This window comes from Bos taurus, chromosome 29, assembly GCF_002263795.3.
Source record: "Bos taurus isolate L1 Dominette 01449 registration number 42190680 breed Hereford chromosome 29, ARS-UCD2.0, whole genome shotgun sequence".
NCBI classification, from domain to species: domain Eukaryota; kingdom Metazoa; phylum Chordata; class Mammalia; order Artiodactyla; family Bovidae; genus Bos; species Bos taurus.
Window position 1 is genome coordinate 2,519,508 of NC_037356.1, and position 22,688 is coordinate 2,542,195.

At 42.2% G+C, this 22,688-nt stretch overlaps 1 protein-coding gene and 1 pseudogene across 3 annotated transcripts in view; both read right to left on the bottom strand.

The window, feature by feature from the left end:
* FAT3 (FAT atypical cadherin 3) overlaps positions 1-22,688 on the bottom strand; it is a 645,819-nt gene that overhangs the window by 527,851 nt on the left and 95,280 nt on the right. The gene's annotated exons all lie outside the window — the stretch shown is intronic.
* Positions 3,468-4,888, bottom strand: LOC787516 (septin-2-like; annotated as a pseudogene).

Sequence of the window (22,688 nt, forward strand, 5' to 3'; positions counted from 1 at the left end):
ATCTATACGATGAGGCAATTAATAGAATTGTAACAATTAAAAGAGATACTGAATATTAATAGGGCTTGGCCCATGAAAAACAAAGAAAGGTTGTCTATGACTATTATCAGCTATTTTCCATAAATACCTGTACACATACCTGCTTAAATTATACTGCATTTGAAATTTTTCTAGCCCGCAAAGACCAGAACAATGTTCCAGCAAAATACCTTTCTTTAAAATCACACATCCAACTGTCAGGCTTCCAGCACACTCAAGGGCCTACCCTAAGTAAAATTAAATGTTATGCTGACAAGGTTAAACGAGGTTTATGGATATCTTCCTGCTGATTTTCATTAACTCATGAAGATTTACCCAATCGTGCTCCCTCTCCATTGGGAAAACTTGATACTGGAGCTGAATGCAGCTGAAACAATCAAAGAAACAGAAAATGTGTGCCTACAGGTCTCTTATCAACTGATCTGCATTCCAGATGAGTTGACGGGAGTCAAGGAGAACTGGTCACACAGAACTCCTGGAAACAAGCTCAGGGAAGGCTTTCCCGCTAAGGCCATCCTGGGAAGGACCTGCACCATCCAGAATAGTGGCCACTGGCCACATGCGGCTACTGAGTTGTTGATATGGAGCCGTCTGAACTGCAGAATGTTTAAGTGCAAAATACGTGCTGGATGTTGAAGACTGAGTAGGAAAAAATGGTAAAATGTAAAGTATCTTTAAGAAGATATTTTAATATAACTTTTATTTTTTAATATTAATATACCTAGTAGGTTAATAAGTGAAGTGAAAGTGTTAGTCATTCAGTCATCTCTGACTCTTTGTGACCCCATGGACTGTAGTCCACCAGGCTCCTCTGTTCATGGAATTCTCCAGACAAGAATGCTGGAGTGGGTTGCCATTTCCTATTCCAAGGGGTCTTCCCAACCCAGAGGTCGAACCCAGGTCTCCTGAGTTGCAGGCAGATTCTTTGCTGTCTGAGTCACCAAGGAAGCTCAGTAGGTTAGTAGAATCTATTACTAAAATTATTTTCACCTGAGGTTTTTTTTTTTTTTTTTTTTGCCCATTTAACTAGAAAACTAAAAATCACATAGTGTGGTTGTCTATCTGTTGGATCTATTGTCTGTCTATTGGGTAGTGCTGATTCAGACCATGAGGTTCACAAGTCATACATGGTGTACACATTTTGTTTCCCTTAAATGGGTGATCGTTTATCAGACAGTTAATATGTGTTACAGTGAAACAAAATTGGGATAGGCAATAAAATAATACCTTGGACAAGAGTCCCCGTCAATAAACGTTAGCTCTTTATGTATAATTCTTATGTTGAATAAGCAAAAGTGAGTTGAATAAATTAAAAAGTAAAAGTGTAAGCTGAAATAAGAAAAAGTTCTTTGGCCCAAGATTTCTCTGAGCCACTGCTCTACTTTATATGAAATTTCAAACTCAAAAAAGATATGTGGCTAGTGTTTTTCAGACTCATTTGATCACATCATTTGTATCCTTTCTTTCTTTTTGAGTGCCTTAAGGGACTTTTTTTTTTTTTTAATATTTTGGGACTCTAGTCTTTATTTGGACTGCAAAGAGACAAAAATGATGAATCTTCCACTTAGAACCAGAGAACCTGAAATTTGATTAGCACAATTAAATAATCCAAAGAAAGTGGAAATGACATTTTGCCAGGCCTAACATACACAGTACACTGTGGTACATAATAAATAATCAATTTATAGCATTTGTTTTTATTAGTGAACAGGATGAAAAGCAGCATTTGAGCAATAATTTGTCTTACTCTGACTGATTCACTGAGTCCAGGCTCTAAGGATATCTTTTGATTAATTTCTTAAACATTCACATCTTCTCAAAGCTGATTTCATTCTGGGTGAGAAGACAGCTAATGAGCAGTAATGTGAGTAGTAGTTGGTAGAGATCAACAATAAAACAAGGACATCAATTTAGGGTTACCACAGTGGATGTTTATAGGGAAGTTATCATCTGCCCTCTTGTTAGTTATTTCCATCAAAGAACTAGTATGTGCTTGTCTGCTTTAGCATTAACTGAATCACAGTGTACAGGTCATTACAGCACCACCCCTGTGGGTACTTGTTCCCATCACAGCACTACAGCAACCTTTACATGCTTTTTAGAAAATCTCTTCTCTGCTGTAATCTTTTTTTTAAAATATCTAAACAGTAGTGCTTTATTGGTAAAAGGTTAGTTTCAATGGACACAAAATTGCTGTGTAAAGTAAGTTTTCAAAATACATTTTTATAGGTAAAGTTTTATCTCTTAGTAAAAGAGCGATTATCTATTAGCAAAGGTATTTAGATTGGGGCAGCAAAACAAAAGGGGGTTTGAAAGCGTAGGTCCACCCACGCCCATGCATCCATCAGGTGGCACCTGGCACTAAGTAGACTATATCGGGCTTACTACCTCTACCGCTTTCGAGTACTGCCACCCCGCCCCCTTTTTAAATGACAGCTTTTACTAGCATAGTTGATAAATGCCAAAATAACCCAAATAACTGGTCCTGCAGGGAGGTACCCTAAAGTCATGGAACACTTGGTTAAACCTGTACACTGCACCTAAAGCTATGGCTCTGACCGCTCGCAATCAGGCAGCAGTACAAGGGCGGTCAGGAGAACACCAGACGGCCTTCTGCAGCACACCTGGCCGGCTGTCACCATCTCCCTCCCTGCCTGGGTGGCCTCAGCCCTGGAGCTCAGCGCTTCTCCACGTCAGCCCCCGGGCTCTAGTGGGATGAGAACGCTGAGCCAGCACCCACCCACTCCAGTCTCCTTCCATGTGTCACTTCTGGGGACTGATCAACCGCAGGGCAAGGAAACCAGCCAGCACAGTGACAGCCGTCAGCCAGCCCACGGAGCAAGTCTGAAAGAGCCTTCACTCTCAAGCCACCTATGGATAAGTCTGTGTAACATGTAAGGAAGGAAACCATGGTGGCTAAAAATGGATGGGACAGGCCACACACTGCTGTCTGCCTGAAAACCATTCAGGACGGGATCAGTCCAAGTGAAGCCAAACCAGGAGTTAAAAAAATGACCTCAGAATTCAAAGACTTTTTAAAAAACTCACCCCAACAGCCTGTTTGTGAAAAAGCTATTTAAGTATAAACATGTATCTAATTAGACTTCTTTTCATTTGGTAAACAGATAATGTGCAGATGAATTAAGAGTATGGAGTTATAGCAGCAAAATTGGTTTTACATGCTGTGCTCAGACAAAAGCAAGGCAGGGAAGCAGGTGCCAGGGCTTGGTGAGAAATGGCCTCATACCCAGGCAGCTTGTCCTTCTGTGTTCATGTCTCTACTGCTCAGGAACATTCTCAAAAATCTGAATGTTCTGGAAGTAAATCATGATTAGTCGGTTAGGCCAGTCAAACCAAATTCACCTACTAACTATATGTGCTGACTGGTCCCTGGGAACCAATGCCAGTGTTAGTGGTTACTTCAAGTGGAAGAAGAAGGAAGATGGACAGTTCACTTCACAAAATATCAAGTATAACATCACAATGTAATGTAAATGTTAAGGTACTTCATACAAAATAACACATCAAAAGTTAAAAAAAAAATAAATACATTCTCAGGCACAGGCACTATGAAATGTGGACAGGCACCCCTCCAACAGTCTTGCAAATATGCAGCTGTGTTACTCATGGGAATATTTATCTTGCAAAGTGTTTCCTCACACGTGCTGCCCGTGGATCTTGCCATCACTGTCGCTGCCCTGCAGCTACAGCTGCCCCTTCATCGAGGTGATCATCTCTTGCATGTGGTGGAACTCAGCTTCCTTTTCCAGAAAAATCTGGTCTTTATTCATGTCCTCATTTTCCACCTTTCTGCCACCTCTCTTGAGCCTCTCTGATCAGAAGTTCTCATAGTGAAGGTCCTGGGTCACCTCTTGGAGATCCTGCACGTGAGTGATGAGCGTCGTCCTCAGCTTCAGAAAGTCCTTGTGCTCCAGGTTCTCCACCTCCAGGATGCCCCAAGGGTAGAGGCGGCCTCTGACCTTCTTGCCTTGGGCTTCAATCAGCTGATTGGATCCAACCACAGAGAAAGGGATGCTGCTCTTGAGAAGTCTAGTCTGCTCTTTGAAATCTTCATCTTCACCAGACTCTGCATCAGGTAAGTGATAGATTCTGATGTCATGTTTCTCGATTTCATCCAGAATCCTTTTCTTCAGGTGCTCCTGCTCCTTCAGTGTGCGCATGTAGCCTTTCTCAACGACAGGCACAGTGTTCACCTTGCTGTGTATTGCCTTCACAAACGCAACATCCAACGGCTGAAGTCTGTGTCTGAAAGGGGAAATGAGGTAAAAGCAGCAGTGCACCCTGTTACTGATGATGCGCCTCTGCTCAGACCACTCTCATCCTGCAGGCACTGTTCAAACTGCCATCGATGTAGGAGATGACTGTTTTAAAGCAGTCCCTGCAGTTGATGGTGTTCCCGAAGCCCGGTGCGTCCAGCATGGTCAGACGCAGCTTGATCCTTGCTCTTCAGTTTCAACAGTTGAAGCCTCAATTTGAAGAGTTCTTGCAATTTTCTTTGCAGCTCCAGGTAAGACTCTTTCTGGGTAGAGGTCAGTCAGCAAGATGAGGTTTATGAGCATCGATTTTATGAGACCCAATTCACCGACCACCACTAGTGTGAATTCAAAACCTTTTTTCACTGATTTTCGATGAACTTGATTTGGGAAGGTTTGCAAATCCAACATATCCAGGAGTTTCTGGATTTATAAATGGAGTTGGTTGTTCCTTAGACATTTTTAGCAAAGTTTCGTCAATCGCGGACTCACCAGAGAACTAAGACCGACTGACCATGTGCAGTGCACCCGCCCAGCGCCCACCCTTGGCTGTAACCTTTACCAACCACCACTTGGTAAAGTTACTTGGTTGAGTTACTGATCAACCCATCCTCAGTGGCAAAGATGTCTATGATGCTCTTCACAAAGACTAAGGACTTTCATTGATCTTTCTCTGCCTCTTGGCAGAGATTCCCAGGGAGCTTCCCAGGCGGCGCCAGTGGGAAAGAACCCACCTGCCAATGCAGGAGACATGAGACGAGGGTCATCCCTGGGCTGGGAGATCCCCCAGAGACAGAAATGGCAACCCACTCCACTGTTTTTGCTGGAAAATACCATGGACAGAAGAACCTGGTAAGCTACAGTGCATGGGGCAGCATTGAGTCAGACAGGCTGAGTGACTAAGCAGTAGGAGCACAGACTACTAGACGCCTTGATCATTTCCTTGAAGGTGTGTATATCACTGTAAAATCTGTGTTCTTACAGCTAGAAGGATATCCTACCGACAGATACTATCACTTGCATTCTTTTTGACAGCAGTTCCAACACTGTGAAATAAAGATCAGAATGAGTCTAGAGGAAGCACACGCCCTTTACAAGAGCTCAGCCACAGAGAGTATGTACAGATAGAACCCTAATACGCATCAGCTGAGACCACACCTACAGTCTGCCTAGACAGACAGAAAGTGAAAGTGAAGTGGGTCAGTCGTGTCCGACTCTTTGCAACCCCATGGACTGTAGCCCACCAGGCTCCTCTGTCCATGGGATTCTCCAGGCAAGAATACTGGAGTGGGTTGCCATTTCCTTCTCCAGGGGATCTTTCTGACCCAGGGTTAAACCCGGTCTCCTGCATTGCAAGCAGACGCTTTAACCTCTGAGCCACTAGGGAAGACCCAGACAGACAGAACCGCATCCTAATGGACTGTTCTCCTTCCCCCTCTCTCATTTGTCCGTCAGCCTAACTATCTATATACATTTAAAGACAATTGCTGAGAAAACAGTGCTATAAAGAGTCAGAATTGTTTGGAGAAATGTTTAAAAAGACATATGTTCAAAATATTCCTTGCCCATTTTTCAGGCAGGAACTTGTGACCAATTCATACTAGGCACTTTCACAGCTTAGGAAAAGAAAATACACATCAACAATTACTGGGGTCTCAAAGTTTTTGTTGCAAAATTTAATGTAGCCTCCAACTAATTTTTTTTCTCCCCTATAAAGAAGTTTTTTTTTTTTTAAGTTCTCACCCCTGTTCATTAATTTGGTTGCCAATCATTCACATCCCTCTACTTCACATGATGGATACTACCAAGAAAAATAAAAGGAAAATGCATTATTAAATTTCAGAGAAGTAGCGATATGCGTGTGATAAGAACATCCAAATACCACCAGGCTCACATAACTAATGCTCACTTCCCCTCATTCAAAAAGGGCTGCTTCTTGCCTCCTTTAATGTCTTTCATAAATTTGTTCTCCAGGGACTGCTGGCTGCTGTTAATTACACATATCAACTCCCGCTATGCCAGAGGAAACTTAATTATTCTAATTTTCAAGGTCATAGAAATATCCAAAGGTGCCAGTTTGACAGTCCAAAGAATATCCGAGCTCAAGGGAATCAGAAGCAGAACTTGCCGTGGAAGGCTGCTTACACGCTTATCCACAGAGCAGTGCAGGGTTGCTAGCTTCCCAACCGGAATTAAATTGTTCAGGACAAGCTACCCTCGAGTGACCGGCCAATGACCCTGGCCATAAATAGGAAACATTTCTTTGCAACATGTGGGAGGGCAGTTTTCTTTCTAGGGTCCTTCAAAGCTGCAACTTCTTTCCTATAGGCAAGAGTTTACCTTTGCAAAACCACTTAAACCTTCTTGCTTAACCACTGAGGTTTCGGCCATGAAGACAGAAAAGAGAGAAAGAAAGGAAATGCTCTGCAGAATTTCAAATAAAAGTTGTTCTACAGTTTCTCGGAAAAAGTAACTCCAGAGTAGATTTCCAGAAACTGACCAGCAAGAATCAGAATCCTGTTTTAAATCGTCCTGATTTCTTGAGGAATCCTTAACTGGAAGCCCAAGATTACTGGATTTTCATTATTGTAATTAAAAGATGAGTTTCTAACAATGCACATCTATCTGGATAATAATATGTCAAGGGAACATAACATAAAAAGTGAACACACTTTCAGTTTAGCAAAAGATATTTTAAGCTCCAGAGTAATTTTAAGTGGTAAATTTTAAGTGGTATCTAAGTGGTAAAGAACCTGCCTGCCAATGCAAGAGACAGAAGAGACTTGGGGTAAATTTCTGGGTCAGGTGATCCCCTGGAGGAGGACATGGCAACCCGCTCCAGTGTTCTTGCCTGGAGAATCCCATGGACAGTGGAGCCTGGTGGGCTGCAGTCCTTGGGGTTGCAAAGAGTTGGACACGTCTGAAGCAACTTAGCTCACATGCATGTAAGTACAATTCTGGGATTTCATGGCTTCTGGAATATAACTTCTTATTCACTGGAAGTAGATTCTAAATTCCCATGTCGAGTTCTGCTTATAAGATTTACCTTTTTCCTCCTATTTTCCAAGTCTTGCTGCTGCTAATTGCTTCCAGCCCTGTGTGGTTCATAAAGCCTTTCAGTACCCAGAGGCTGTGACACTATGTTTCCTCTAGGGCCTTTATATAGCTCATTCATAAAGATCTTCCAGGAAGCCTCCTAGTGGAAATTGCACCCATAAATCCCTCCACCATCACCCACCCCTCCCCACAAAGCCCCAAGGAAGCCGAGGTCTGAACATGAACACAATTTGAGAGCAAGTTCTCACCCCTGCAGGATATTGTGTAAGCTGTCCTTAAAGAAGATGCCATTCAGCTATCTAATGCCAAAAGTTTAAAAAATGCAATTCAAAATGTAAATAGTAAGCACCATGATAATCACACGGGGAAGAAGGGAATTTAAAACAATAAAACGTTTCAAAACATTTACTGGGTCCTCAGCTGGCCTGTCAAAGCTGAGAACATCAGGTCAGGCAGGAGGTATATAGATGGTTGTCACAGTCCGTTGGTGCTAGGGCAGCATTCCTCTCTGGCTAAGGAGCTGGCATTGCTGGGCAAGAGATGGCATGGGGAAGGAAAAAAAAGTGAAAGTGTTAGTTGCTCAGTTGTGTCCGACTCTTTCAGACCCAACAGACTGTAACCCACCAGGCTCCTCTGTCTGTGGAATTTACTGGGCAAGAGTACTGGAGTGGGTAGCCATTCTCTTCTCCAGGGCATCTTCCCAACCCAGGGATCGAACCTGGGTCTCCTGAATTGCAGACAGATTCTTTACTGTCTGGCCACTAGTGAAGATGATGGGGAAGAAAGCTGATAATCTGTGGTCTAAAAGCAAATTTCTCAGACGTGGGCTTTGGTGTACCAGATCAGTCAGTTTGGAGGGAAAGAGGTCTAGTGGCCAGGAGAATTTCATGAGAAGAAAGTGACCCATATTATGGAAGATAAGCCCACTAGAATTTTCAACAGAGAGTTAACAACAAAAGCAGAGGCAGCAAAATTAAAGGAGAAAAGACCGACCTATTCTTCTTGGACAGTTTATGTAAAATTATGCTTTGGATTCTAAAGGATGAATGACCTTTTACAGCTCTTTCCTATGTCAAGATTCCAATTTTTCCATGTGGAGAAAATCTCTGACTCAGCCTAAGGTAGGAGAGTGAAAGGATTGTATTGAAATTTCAGCTCCACTGCTAAGGAGCGGTTGAAGCCTTTTGCAAGTTACCGAGTTTCTCTGTGCCTTGGTTTTGTCATCTGAACTTTACCCTACACTGTTTTCACGGGGACATATTTTCCCAAAACACGCTCCTATGGCCTCTCTCTAACACTTGACTCATTTCATTCATCTCCAGTTGGAGTGACACGTGGTTAAAGCACACTGGGAAGAAAACTGGACACACTCCATTCAGCTCCACACCCTTCCTCCTGAAACTGAGCGGTCCACAGAGAGGGCCTTGGACACTGCTGGGGTCAGGGGACCAGGTAAAGAAGCTTCCACTGCGTTTGGGACCGGCGTGTTCAAGTCCTGAATCTGGGGTTCATTCTTTGGAAGCTCGTTTGGCTCTGATAGTAACCTACATCAGTCACCTTAGCATCTCTACAATGAAGATGATATCCTGGCCTCCATCTTTGCTCTTTTATTTCCCAAACTGTTCAGAATTCAGGCTGAGAGGGGCAATGCTCTTTCGTGGTCTCTCTCAGGTATCCCCACCAATCTGCAGCCTAGAGATCAGGTTGGTGTGGAGAGTGAATGAGGCAGCATCTGAAACCACCTATCACAAAGTCCCATTCAGAGTCAGATTTCACAAAAAGTTGGCTGGATCAGAATCTTGCATCCTCTTACTGAACTGTTCACCTCCACACCAACAGGCCAGCCAGCCACAAGGATCTCCAGACTCAACACTAGCCTGGCACCTGCCTAGCCACATGCTGCCCTTGGGAACTATCCAGGCAGCAAAATCTGATCTTTGTAATATATCTTAGAGCAAGAGCACAAAAAACTTAACAACAGAATTCAGAGATCAGTGGCTCTAAATTGAGTTTGAAAGTGAAAGTGTTAGTCACTCAGTCATGTCTAACTCTTTGTGACCCCATTGACTGTATCCTGCCAGTCTCCAGATCCATGGAATTCTCCAGGTAAGAATACTGGAGTGGGTAGCCATTCTCTTCTCCAGAGGATCTTCCAATCCAGGGATCAAACCCAGGTCTCCCACACTGCAGGCAGATTCTTTACCATCTAAGCCACCAGGGAAGCCCACAAAGTGGGCTTAGTGACAAGTCAAATCCCAGAGACTGAATGAAAAGAGCTGGGGAGGAGGAAGTGTGAAAGCACAGCCCTGTTTCCACAGCCCGCTCTCAGCAGGCAACATGGACAATAAATTAAGGGCGGGGAGGGAGTCCAGCCCCACCAAATACTCCAGCTGTGGTTGAAGGAATCTATCATGGAGAATGAGAAAAGAAATTGGAATCCTGAGCAAACACATCTGCTAAAAACTAATTCATGTTCTAATCTCAGAAATGTGTGGAAGCGTAATTCCTGTTCTGCCTGCAATTATGTTCTGTACTGCCCAGGTCTATCGGAGTGCAGATTTTACATCTTAATGATTAGTTAGAAAGATGAACCATTCTTAATATAAAAAGTAACTGCCTCCATGACTTTAATTTAATAACAGAACAGGCTGAGGACTTATCATTCATAATGCTATACATTTTCCTGCCCCTAGAAAACAAGAAACCATCAAGAGTCACCTCTTAAGTGGAAAGGCACATAAATTCAGGTGCAATCATGGAAAAAAAGAGGGGAAGGAAAACTTGGCAAGAGCAAAACTAACCATTCAGCTCTCTACAGGTAGGTAGATTACAAAAGCTAACATTTACTGAATGCTTGTTTTTTGCCATATATTTTCCAAGCACTTTCATAAATTAATTTCCTTAATTTTCACAACAAACTTTGAAGGTAGGTGCTATTTTTACCCCCACTTCACAATTAAGAGAATCGGCCACAGTAAAGCAAAAAATCTTGCTCAAGGTCATATAACTAGTATGAGGCTGAGACAAGCAGCCAAACCCAGGCTATCTGGCCCCAGAATAAGTTTGTTCAGCCACCCACAAGCCCTCCCTCTGGCTCTAGAATGAGCCTTTAAAACTGCAAGCAGATGTGAACCTCATTCTGAATCCTGCCTACCTGTCAGTGTGTTTGCAAGATTACAGTCAGCCTCCACCCTCTATAAAGGTACCAGTGCTCTAGGCAGGCCTATCTTCCCCTCCTACTGCTCAAGAGATTAGCCTTGGATGAAAGGAGCCATTCTGGTTCTTTTCTTTCCACTCCTCCTTCCAGAAATGTTTCCACATCCCTGACTATAGGTCCTGGCTCATAGTGGATGGACATGCTTATATGAAGACACTTGCTCTGGCAACGCACACAGGGAAACCTTGCCCAGATTCAGCAAAAGAAGTGTGTTGTCTATTTCCAAATAAGACCAGGAAAACCTCACTCTGTGCTTTGTCCTCCTAGGACTATATAAAACTGTTACCTTGCTCTGTACAACTACTGTATGTCAGACTGGCCTCAAAGGAATTTTTGTTATAATACTGTTTAGCTGTTACCAGGCATTTAGTGGGCCAAGCTGAGACATCTGGAAGAACTCCACCTTAATTTTGTTATTTAATTGCCACCTGCAAGTAAATATTGTCCTCACTTTACAGAAAAGAAAACCAATTTGGGGGAGTTCAACGGTTTCCCCAAAGTGACTCAGGGAGCGAATAACAGAAAAAGAGTATTAGTCCAAGTCAGCCTGACTCTGAAATATGTGCTCTAAACTAACAATATAAATATATACATATATTACATTATATATATATGTATGTATATATATGAGTTCCCTGGTGGCTCAGATGGTAAAGCATCTGTCTGCAATGCGGGAGACCCGGGTTCAATCCCTGGGTCAGAAAGATACCCTGGAGAAGAAAATGGCAACCCACTCCAGTACTATTGCCTGGAAAATCCCATGGGTGGAAGAGCCTTGTAGGCTACCGTCCATGGGGTTGCAAAGAGTCGGACACGATTGAGCGACTTCACTTCTATATATAAATATATATTTTGTGTGTGTATGGAATTTCTAGCTAGAGAATATGTGAATAACAATTATTAGGCTACATGCAATAAACATTTATTTGCTACAAATTTCTTCTGCAGTATGTCAACCTGTGTAAATTTAGAGATGGGTTTTAGAGAGGATTCAGTTCAGTTCAGTTCAGTCGCTCAGTCGTGTCTGACTTTTTGCGACCCCATGAATCACAGCACGCCAGGTCTCCCTGTCCATCACCAACTCCCGGAGTTCACTCAGACTCACATCCATCGAGTCAGTGATGCCATCCAGACATCTCATCCTCTGTCGTCCCCTTCTCCTCCTGCCCCCAATCCCTCCCAGCATCAGAGTCTTTTCCAATGAGTCAACTCTTCGCATGAGGTGGCCAAAGTACTGGAGTTTCAGCTTTAGCATCATTCCTTCCAGAGAAATCCCAGGGCTGATCTCCTTCAGAATGGACTGGTTGGATCTCCTTACAGTCCAAGGGACTCTCAAGAGTCTTCTCCAACACCACAGTTCAAAAGCATCAATTCTTCGGTGCTCAGCCTTCTTTACAGTCCAACTCTCACATCCATACATGACCACAGGAAAAACCATAGCCTTGACTAGACGGACCTTTGTTGGCAAAGTAATGTCTCTGCTTTAGTCAACCTCAAAAAGTTTACAGTCTCAATGATTTTAAAAGATAGGAGGTGCTGAACATGTGAAGACACAAGATTGCACATCCAAATGCATCACTCCAAGGACTATTTTCTGATATTTACTTTGATGACTACCTGGAACTATTCAAAACTACACAAAATATCTTTACATAAGTGAAAAACTGAATATAAAAAAATATGCTCCATTTGCAATGATTAAAAAAAACATCAGCAGGTTGAAGACTAAAAGATAGTAGGAAAACAAAAATAGTTTTCATATTAGGATGGGATTATGAATATAGCTTATGGACATATGGATATCCTTACAATTTAATACATAGGAAGAATTATTATAAAAACACATTATATTCAAGAAAATCATGGTGTATTAGTTTTTCGTAAGTGAAAATAAGAGAACTGTGCAGAGGCACCCCTTACTCTAAAAATATTTCTTGTGTAATTTCTGGTCTTTGATTAGGAAGCATGTTTGAAATATGATACTGGTTAGGAAACGTACACTCCAAAATCAGCTCAAAATTAAATATGCTGCTGCTGCTGCTAAGTCGCTTCAGTCATGTCCGACTCTGTGCGACCCCACAGACGGCAGCCCACCAGGCTCCCCCATCCCTGGTATTCTCCAGGCAAGAACACCGGAGTGGGTTGCCATTTCCTTCTCCAAAACTAAATATAAAAGAGAGTAAAAGAGACTGAAAAGGGGCTCACGGAGGAGTTGATGGGTAAGCTTAGGGGCAGTAGAGGGTATAAGTGTTAAGAGTGTACATAGGCTCTGGAGCTAAATTGCCTCTGCCACTTCCCAGCTGCAGGACTTAAGGTGACTGAGCTAACGTCTCTCTCCTAGCCTCGATGACCTCACCTGTAAAATGGGTACAGCAGCACATCACACAGGTTGTTTTGAGATGATGAACATAAGCATTTTTCATTCAAGACCCATGTCAGTTATTATTTTGACATTGACTTTCACTTGCCATAGACTTTTTCTTTTTTTCTTCCAACCTGATCTTGTTTGGCTGGGGAGCAATAGCTTTGTGTCAATGAAATGTTGCATGCATACATGACTATACATAACAGGTAAATTTCCCGAAGAGGTTGATTAGTGTATTCATAAGGAGGGATGATTAGCAAACAAATGGATTAGAAGTTCAATTTACACTTCAATTGTGAAACACATAATTTGTTAGCATCAGACCTTTTGCTCTAACTGCAGGTTTGAGAAAGAGAAAGTACTGATTAACCTCAGGTCATTACCACAAAACACCAAACTGCAAAATTCCACTCAGTTATGACCTAAATCAAATCCCTTAAGATTATACAGTGGAAGTGACAAATAGATTCAACAGATTAGATCTGATAGAGAGCCTGATGAACTATGGACAAAGGTTTGTGACATTGTACAAGAGGCAGTGATCAAGACCATCTATAAAGAAAAAGAAATGCAAAAAGGCAAAATGGTTGTCTGAGGAGGCCTTACAAATAGCGGAGAAAAGAAGAGTAGTAAAAGGCAAAGGAGAAAAGGAAAGATATACCCATTTGAACTTCCCTGGTGGCTCCGACGGTAAAGCATCTGCCTACAATGCGGGAGACCCGGGTTTGATCCCTGGGTCAGGAAGATCCTCTGGAGAAGGAAATGGCAACCCACTCCAGTACTCTTACCTGGAAAATCCCATGGATGGAGGAGCCTGGTAGGCTATAATCCATGGGATCGCAAAGAGTCGGACACGACTGAGCAACTTCACTTCACTTCACTTCACTTACCCATTTGAATGCAGAGTTCCAAAGAATAGCAAGGAGAGATAAGAAAGGCTTCCTCAGTGATCAGTGCAAAGAAATAGAGGAAAACAATAGAATGGGAAAGACTAGAGATCTCTTCAAGAAAATTAGAAATACCAAGGGAACATTTAATGCAAAGATGGGCACAATAAAGGACAGAAATAGTATGGACCTAACAGAAGCAGAAGATATTAAGAAGAGGTGGCAAGAATACACAGTAGAACTATACAAAAAAGATCTTCATGACCCAGATAACCACAGTGGTGTGATCAGTCACCTAGAGCCAGACATCCTGGATTGTGAAGTCAAGTGGGCCTTAGGAAGCATCACTCCCAGTGTCCTTAACACTTTCATCTTTGAACTATCTAATGATGGAAAAGGACACGGGGAAACAATCACAGATCAGAAACCTGAACAGGTTCCTTTGGTGGTGGAATTACGGTACCTTTTCCTTGCTGAAGACAATACATACATAATACATATATACATACACACATGTGCTGTGCTGTGCTGAGTCGCTCAGTTGTGTCCAACCCTTTGTGACCCCATGGATGGTAGCCTGCCAAGTTCCTCTGTTGATGGGGATTCTCCAGGCTAGAATACTGGAGTGGGTTGCCATTCCCTCCTCCAGGGGATATTCCCAACCCAGGAATCAAACCTGGGTCTCCTGCATTGAAGGCAGATTCTTTACCAGCTGAGCTACCAGGGAAGCCCATACATACACACATACCTAGGAATAAATATTCAGCCATTCTTAATCTAAAATATCACCAGAATCACTCACAGACAGTCTTAAACACAAACTCCTGCCCCCTCTCCTAGAACTCCCAGATTCATAAATCAAAATTTCTGTGAATCTCTATTTTTAAACAGATATTCAAATGACTGGAAAGATCAGTCATACTGGACTATTACTGGATCCTGTGGGATGACTTCCTTTACTCTGAGTAACAAGCTCCATAACCCAGACCCTGGATGTAGGATTTGTTATCCCTCCTGAAAGGAATCAGTTGGGGACACATCTGGGGGCAGACAGTGTAAATGGTGATTCTCGACCTAAACTGTATCAGAATCTTTGGGGAAGTCTTTGCAAAACACAGCCACTCACGTCCTCTCCCCTGCAATTCTGATTCTATTGTTCTGGGATGGTACCCTGAGTATCAATTAGGAAAAAAAATTCTAATGTGATTCTAAACACAGCCAGTTTTGACAGCTACTGATTTGAAACAGTACACTGGTTACTAGGGCTGCTATAACCAAGTACCATAGGCTGGGTGGCTGAAACAACACATCTTATTTTCTCACAACAGATTTTATTTCCAGAGGCAAAGAATTCTAAGATTAAGGTGTCAGCACTGCTGGTTTCGTTAGAAGCCCCTCTCCTTGGCTTGTAGATGACATTCTCCTCGTGTCTTCACATTGTCTTCCTGAAGTATTTGTCTATGTATAAATTTCTCATTTTTTATAAAGTCACCAGTCAGATTGTATTAGGAGCCATCCTAACGGTCTTGTTTTAATTTAATTAGCCCATTAAAGACTCAATCTCCAAATATAGTCACATTCTGAAATACGAGAAGTTAGGACTTCAGTATATAAATATAAGTCAGCTACTAACAGTTTGTGACTTTTGAATTTTGTTGTGTATTATCAAAGTGACAGAACCTGTTCCTTGAAAGATAGAAGCCACTGAGCTACCTGGGAAGGGCTTCAGTTCTTCAGTGACCACTGATTTCCCCACAAAGCATCTTTGAGAAAGGAAAGGGGGTGTGGATTGACTCCTGCCATAATCAGGGGTCCTGAGCATTCTTATCTGATGTCTGTGAAACCGACTCATCCATTCTTAAAGAGCACTGTGCTTCTGTGAAAGTAATGTAAGCCATATTCTGCATTATTTTCCCCAAGAATAGTCCTTTAACATCATTAAAATATTTTTCTTCTTCAGAACCTAGCGGATATTTTCTGCTTTGACTGACCTGAACTCTAACAGTTAACTATGTTTCATTCATTCTTTGAATGGCACAATTTTTATTATATTTCTTTATCATATATTTCAATATAGCACTCACTCTGTGCAGAACCCTAGTTCAAGTCTTTTTACAAACAGATTAGCTCACATTGTAAACATCACACAGTACCTATAAAGCTAGGAATGTTGGATAGAAAAAACATCAGCCTTTGAATCAGAAGTTTAAGCTCTAGCTCTGTTACTTAAGCTCTGCTGCTAAGTCACTTCAGTCGTGTCCGACTCTGTGCAACACCATAGACGGCAGCCCACCAAGCTCCCCTGTCCCTGGGATTCTCCAAGCAAGAACACTGGAGTAGGTTGCCATTTCCTTCTCCAATGCATGAAAGTGAAAAGTGAAAGTGAAGTCGCTCAGTCCTGTCCGACCCTCAGCGACCCCATGGACTGCAACCTTCCAGGCTCCTCCATCCATGGGATTTTCCAGGCAAGAGTACTGGAGTGGGGTGCCATTGCCTTCTCCAACTTAATCTCTAGCTCTGTTATTTAAGCTCTAGCTCTATTACTTAAGAAAACAATGTCACACCAAAGAGTCAGTTTCCTCACTTGTGACATCAACTATCTCACTAACTCACTTTGTAAATTATAAAAGAATAAACTACTTGAGGGCTTCCCCAGTGGCTTAGACTGTAAAGAACCCACCTGCAATGCAGGAGACCTGGGTTTGATCCCTAGGTCAGGAAGATCCCCTGGAGGAGGGCATGACAACCTGCTCCAGTACTCTTGCCTGAAGAATTCTGTGGACAGAGGGGCCTGGCGGGCTACAATCCATGGGGTCGCAGAGAGTCAGACACGACTGAATGACTAACACACTTTCAAATTACTGGAAGGACATCATTATGATCTTTTTCTCTTCTTCCTCATCCTTCCCTTCTTCCTAATTTCTTATTCACCTTCTCATTATCCCTTTTTCTTATTAATATTATTATAAGCCTATCACCAATAGCAGTCTGGAACAAGGACCTGAAAGAGAACTCACTGAGAAACAGTCATCTTCCCACACAGAATGAATTGGTTTCTTGCAAAAGCCCTTCAGGAAATAGCTCAGAACATAATGTTTTAGAACGAAAATAAAATACATGCTTTCTGCGAGGCTGGCCTTGGCGACTTGAAATATTAACTGGACAGTCCTCAAGTGTAAGAGACTGTGTGGCTATTCATCTCTGGTTTTCAACTTCTCTTCGCAGGGCCAAGTCAAGGATCCAAATCACATGTTGGCAACAATTCAAAAGAATCCAGGAGAATCAGAACGTTTCTATAAAAGCAATTTTTTTTAAAAAAGCGTGCTGTGTTAAGTTCTTAGAACAAAACACATATGTCAGGAATTTTCTCAGTAGCTCCGTAAGCATCTGACAGTTCCGTGTGTGGCGTGCACTTGGAGGACTTTCAGCTGCTGACATCACATCCCTGCTCCCCAGCAGCAGTGCCAAATTTGGAAAGCTTATTTTTAGAAACAATAAACTAGGAAGAACCTCTCTACTCTCAAAAGACGGATCAGCTGAATTGATTTTTCTCTCCCTGATTTAGATTTCAGAATTATATTTCCAGCTTTGAAAATACAAACTCATGAAAAGTGTACAAGACATGAAACTATTCCTTGACAAAACTTTTAATATAGTTATGTTTACAAGTACAATAGAATCAAGACAGACACAAGAAGGATCAACTTTTGGCCAGTCCATCAAGAGACAACCATTGATTTGTGTTTGCCTATCACCGTAGACTTTTCAAAGGGCTTACACGTATCACTGTTACATTTGTGATCAGTAGCATTTCTTGGAAATACAAGGGAAGGCTTACCTTTGTTTCAGAGGATTCTAAAAATCATGCACATCAGCCCAAAATCTCAGCTAATAGGTAGCATGGAAAAAAACTGCACTATAGAGTGTCCACAGATGTAGTTTGGGATTCACGATTACCTGCCAAGCTTCATCAGAGAAGGAGGACACATCAGCTTTTTGATTCAGTAGCGTAAAAATATGGCCTCTCTGGGTACCAGAGCAGCAGGCAGATACAAACACATTAAAACACATTAAATGCAGGCAGTGGCACATGGTGAAAAGGAGCTTGACTGGGGTCCTGTCTTGATTCCCTTTGCCATCAGCTTTGCAGAAAATTTCAGGGGTCTCTGCACCTGACTGCTGCTTTGTAAAGTACGCTGCGTCTACACTTGCCAAGTAATTTTTGCTTCTTCAATGTGGAGAAAGTATGGACACAGCTATATTATATGTGTATGCATGCATGCATGTGATTTCCCAGGCGATGCTGTGGTGAGCAATCCACCCGCCAATGCAGGAGATGCAGGAGACATGGATTTGATCCCTGGGTCAGAAAGCGCTCCTGGAGTAGAAAATGGCAACCCACTCCAGTATTCTTGCATGGGAAATTCCATGAACAGAGGAACCTGGTGGGCTACGGTCCATGGGGTCACAAAGAGTTGGACAGGACAGAGCATGCACCCCCACACACATATGTATGCATGGATGGAGACATTGCACATAGCAGTCTGAATGCCACATGTGCCCACATAAACTTCTGAAGTGTTACATCTCAAAAGAAGGCCAATCACTTATTTCAGGGCTTCGTTACCTCACAGAATCTCTCATGGAAGAGATGCACTGTTTTTTCCAAAACATATTACATCTACAGTAAGCCCTGGTTCATGAATGTGCCTATAGAAGATGGTAAGTAAAAGAAGCTGAAAGTAAAAGTAAGTCTCCGAGGGTTCCTTCTCGAATTTACTCAAGTGGCTTCACATCCGAAACTGATGACGTTCTGGATAAAACACATCCCTCCGGGGTTCCCCATCTGCAGGGACTGGATATAGAATTATTCAGTTGTTACTATTTATATTTAAAACCCTAACACAGCTCCACTTGTGTCCGTACATTAGTTAAGGAACAGAAAGAAGACAACAAACACAGATTCCCCTAATAGGCACAAGATGCCATTTCGAGATTTAAATCAGCAGGACAGACAGCCAGTCCTCCAGGTTCCGATAGGGAACGATGAAATCAATCAAGCAGCTAAAGACCATTATTAAAGCTCGGCGGCACCCACTGTGGAATTTCCATTGGCCATATTCATCCTTCCCCATCTGGGGGTCAGCTGTAATTCACAGTCAGTGTTAAAATGCTTGAAGAAGTATTTATCATCTTCCAGGCACAATTTATTGCTTTTGATTATTCATTTTTCATTACTATGGGAAAACAAGATTAATTGTTTCAGAAGCAATTGCTTATATTAATCTTTCAAACACATGCTCCACGTAAAGCTCTGTCAGGGAAACATGTATAATTCCTGCTGCCAAAATGGCCATAGATAAAAGTAAAACAGCATCTAACAATAAGATTCTAGAGTCCATCTGGAGACAGAGGAACAGGCGCAGAGAAGATACAGGGTGTGGGCTTTCGAGAATGGGCGGGGTTTGGGGAACGCTGGAGAGTGCATTTATTAAAGCCAGCAGATGAATTCCATGAACATTTTAATTTCAATAGTCATTTAAATTAGCTCTTTATTTAACTGTGAAATTAGATTACTTCTCTGACTAACGTGCAGTACACTTATGAACTTAATAGACGACAAGGAGTGAGGCGGGAGCTACCATATCTTTGCATCCAAATAAATTGCCTCTTGGCACCGGGAGAGACTGGAAACAACCACCTCACTTTATCCAACAGGAACCTGAGATCCAGAAAAGTTGAGAGATGTTCCTGAGGTCACAGAGCTAGCGAACAGCAAAGCCAGAATTAGAAGCAACTTTCAGAGCAAGCCTATTCCATCAGACTGTTCAATTAATGCATATTTGGATAATTTGGGGTTATCCAATCATGAAAGCACAATCATGACTATGTTTTTGGTAAAATACTACTTTCCTTTCGACTGTCCCTCCTTACTGAAATTTTCCTTCACATTGACTGATTTCTAAGACACTGCATGGCAATCTACTCTGTGTGTGTGTGTGCGTGTGTATGTGTGTTAGTTGGTCAGTTATATCTGACTCTTTGTGACCCCATGGACTGTAACCCATCAAGCTCCTCTGTCCAAGGAATTCTCCAGACAAGAATACTGGAGTGGGTTGTAATTCCCTTCTCCAGGGGATTTCCTCAACCCAGGGTTCGAACCTGATTCTCCACCATTGCAGGCAGATTCTTTATTGTCTGAGCCACCATGGAAGCCCGTTCTGATCCATTCTATTCTCAGTTTCTTCCACTGACACCTCTCCACCGTGACCATTCATGTTATGGATATAACTTGACGTTTTATCTCTTTCTTTGTTACGTGCTAAAGGTTCTAAGTACAAACACCTCTGAGCATCACTGTCCAAGAGCATTTTTTTTTCCAGCACCACCAACTTATTATACTAGATTCCATCCATTTACTGTCTCAAGAGTCCAAGTGGACTTGCTGTGCCTAGGGTCTCACAAGGCCAAAATCAAGTTACCAGCTGGACTGGACTCTCCTCTATAGGCTCTGAGAAAGAATCGCTTTTGTAGTCCAAAGGATTGTTGGCAAGATCCTTTTCCTATGGTTGCAGGACTGAGATCCCTGGTGTGCTACCAGCTGCCCAGCTTGTGTTGCTCTCAGCAGGCAGAGACTACCCTCAGACTCTTTCCACATAGTCCTTTCCACAGTCAAAGACACCAATGGCATAGCGAGTCCTTCCTGTGCTTTGAATCTGGTTTCTTTCTGCTGATAGCTAGAGAAAACACCCTCATTTTCAAGAGCTCACAGAATTACATTAGGCCCAAATATAGTTTAGTTTATTAACTAAAAAACAATTATATTGTTTGATGAATGTCATTATATATGCAAAACCTCTTTTGCCATTGTCTTAGTCAGTGCAAGCTGCTATAAGAGATATCATAGATTAGATTAAACAATTTATTTCTCACAATTTGGAAGGCTGGGAGGACTAAGATCAAGGTACCTGCAACACTGGTGTCTGACAAGATCCCCTTTCCTAGGTGGCAGACATACCCCTTCTTGCTGTACACGGCAGAGTGAAACTACAAGAGCTTGTTAACAAAGCAGGGCAAAGACTAATAGCGCTCTGCCAAGAGAGTGCACTGGGCATAGCATACACCCTCTACCAGCAACACAATAGAACACTCTACACATGGACATTACCAGATGGTCGACACCGAAATCAGATTGATTACATTCTTTGCAGCCAAAGATGGAGAAGCTCTATACAGTCAACAAAAACAAGACCAGGAGCTGACTGCAGCTTAGACCACGAACTCCTTATTGCCAAAAGTGGAGAAAACCACTAGACCATTCAGGTATAACCTAAATCAAATCCCTTATGATTATACAGTGGAAGGGCGAAATAGATTTAAGGGACTAGATCTGACAGACAGTGCCTGATGAACTATGCACGTAGGTTCCTGACATTGTATAGGAGACAGGAAACAAGACCATCCCCAAGAAAAAGAAATGCAAAAAAGCAAAATGGCTGTCTGGGGAGGCCTTACAAATAGCTGTGAAAATAAAGGAAATGAAAAGGAACAGAAAAAAGGAAAGATATACCCATTTGAATGCAGAGTTCCAAACAATAGCAAGGAGAGATAAGAAAGCCTTCCTCAGTGATCAATGCAAAGAAATAGAGGAAAACAGTAGAGTGGGAAAGACTAGAGATCTCTTCAAGATAATTAGAGATACCAAGGGAACATCTCATGCAAAGATGGGCTCAATAAAGGACCGAAATGGTAGGGACCTAACAGAAGCAGAAGATATTAAGAAGAGATGGCAAGAATACACAGAAAAACTATAAAATAAAGATCTTCATGACCCAGATATCACGAAGGTGTGATCACTCACCTAGAGCCAGACATCCTGGAATGTGAAGTCAAGTGGGCCTTAGAAAGCATCATTACAAACAAAGCTAGTGAAGGTGATGGAATTCCAGTTGAGCTATTTCAAATCCTGAAAGATGATGCTGTGAAAGTGCTACACTCAATATGCCAGCAAATTTGGAAAACTCAGCAGTGGCCACAGGACTGGAAAAGGTCAGTTTTCATTCCAATCCCAAAGAAAGGCAATGCCAAAGAATGCTCAAACTACTGCACAGTTGCACTCATCTCACACGCTAGTAAAGTAATGCTCAAAATTCTCCAAGCCAGGCTTCATCAATATGTGAACCATGAATTTCCAGATGTTCAAGCTGGTTTTAGAAAAGGCACTGGAACAAGAGATCAAATTGCCAACATCCGCTGGATCATCAAAAAAGCAAGAAAGTTCCAGAAAAACATCTATTTCTGCTTTATTGACTATGCCAAAGCCTTTGACTGTGTGGATCACAATAAATTGTGGAAAATTCTGAAAGAGATGGGAATACCAGACCACCTGACCTGCATCTTAAGAAACCTGTATGCAGGTCTGGAAGCAACAGTTAGAACTTGATATGGAACAAGAGACTGGTTTCAAATAGGAAAAGGAGTATGCCAAGGCTGTATATGGTCACCCTGCTTATTTAACTTATATGCAGAGTACATCATGAGAAATACTGGGCTGGAAGAAGCACAAGCTGGAATCCGGGAGAAATACCAATAACTTCAGATATGCAGATGACACCATCCTTATGGCAGAAAGTGAAGAACTAAGGAGCTTCTTGATGAAAGTGAAAGAGGAGAGTGAAAAAGTTGGCTTAAAGCTCAGTGGCATCCAGTCCCATCACTTCATGTCAAATAGATGGGGAAACAGAGGAAGCAGTGGCTGACTTTATTTTTCTGGGCTCCAAAATCACTGCAGATGGTGACTGCAGCCATGAAATTAAAAGATGCTTACTCCTTGGAAGGAAAGTTATGAC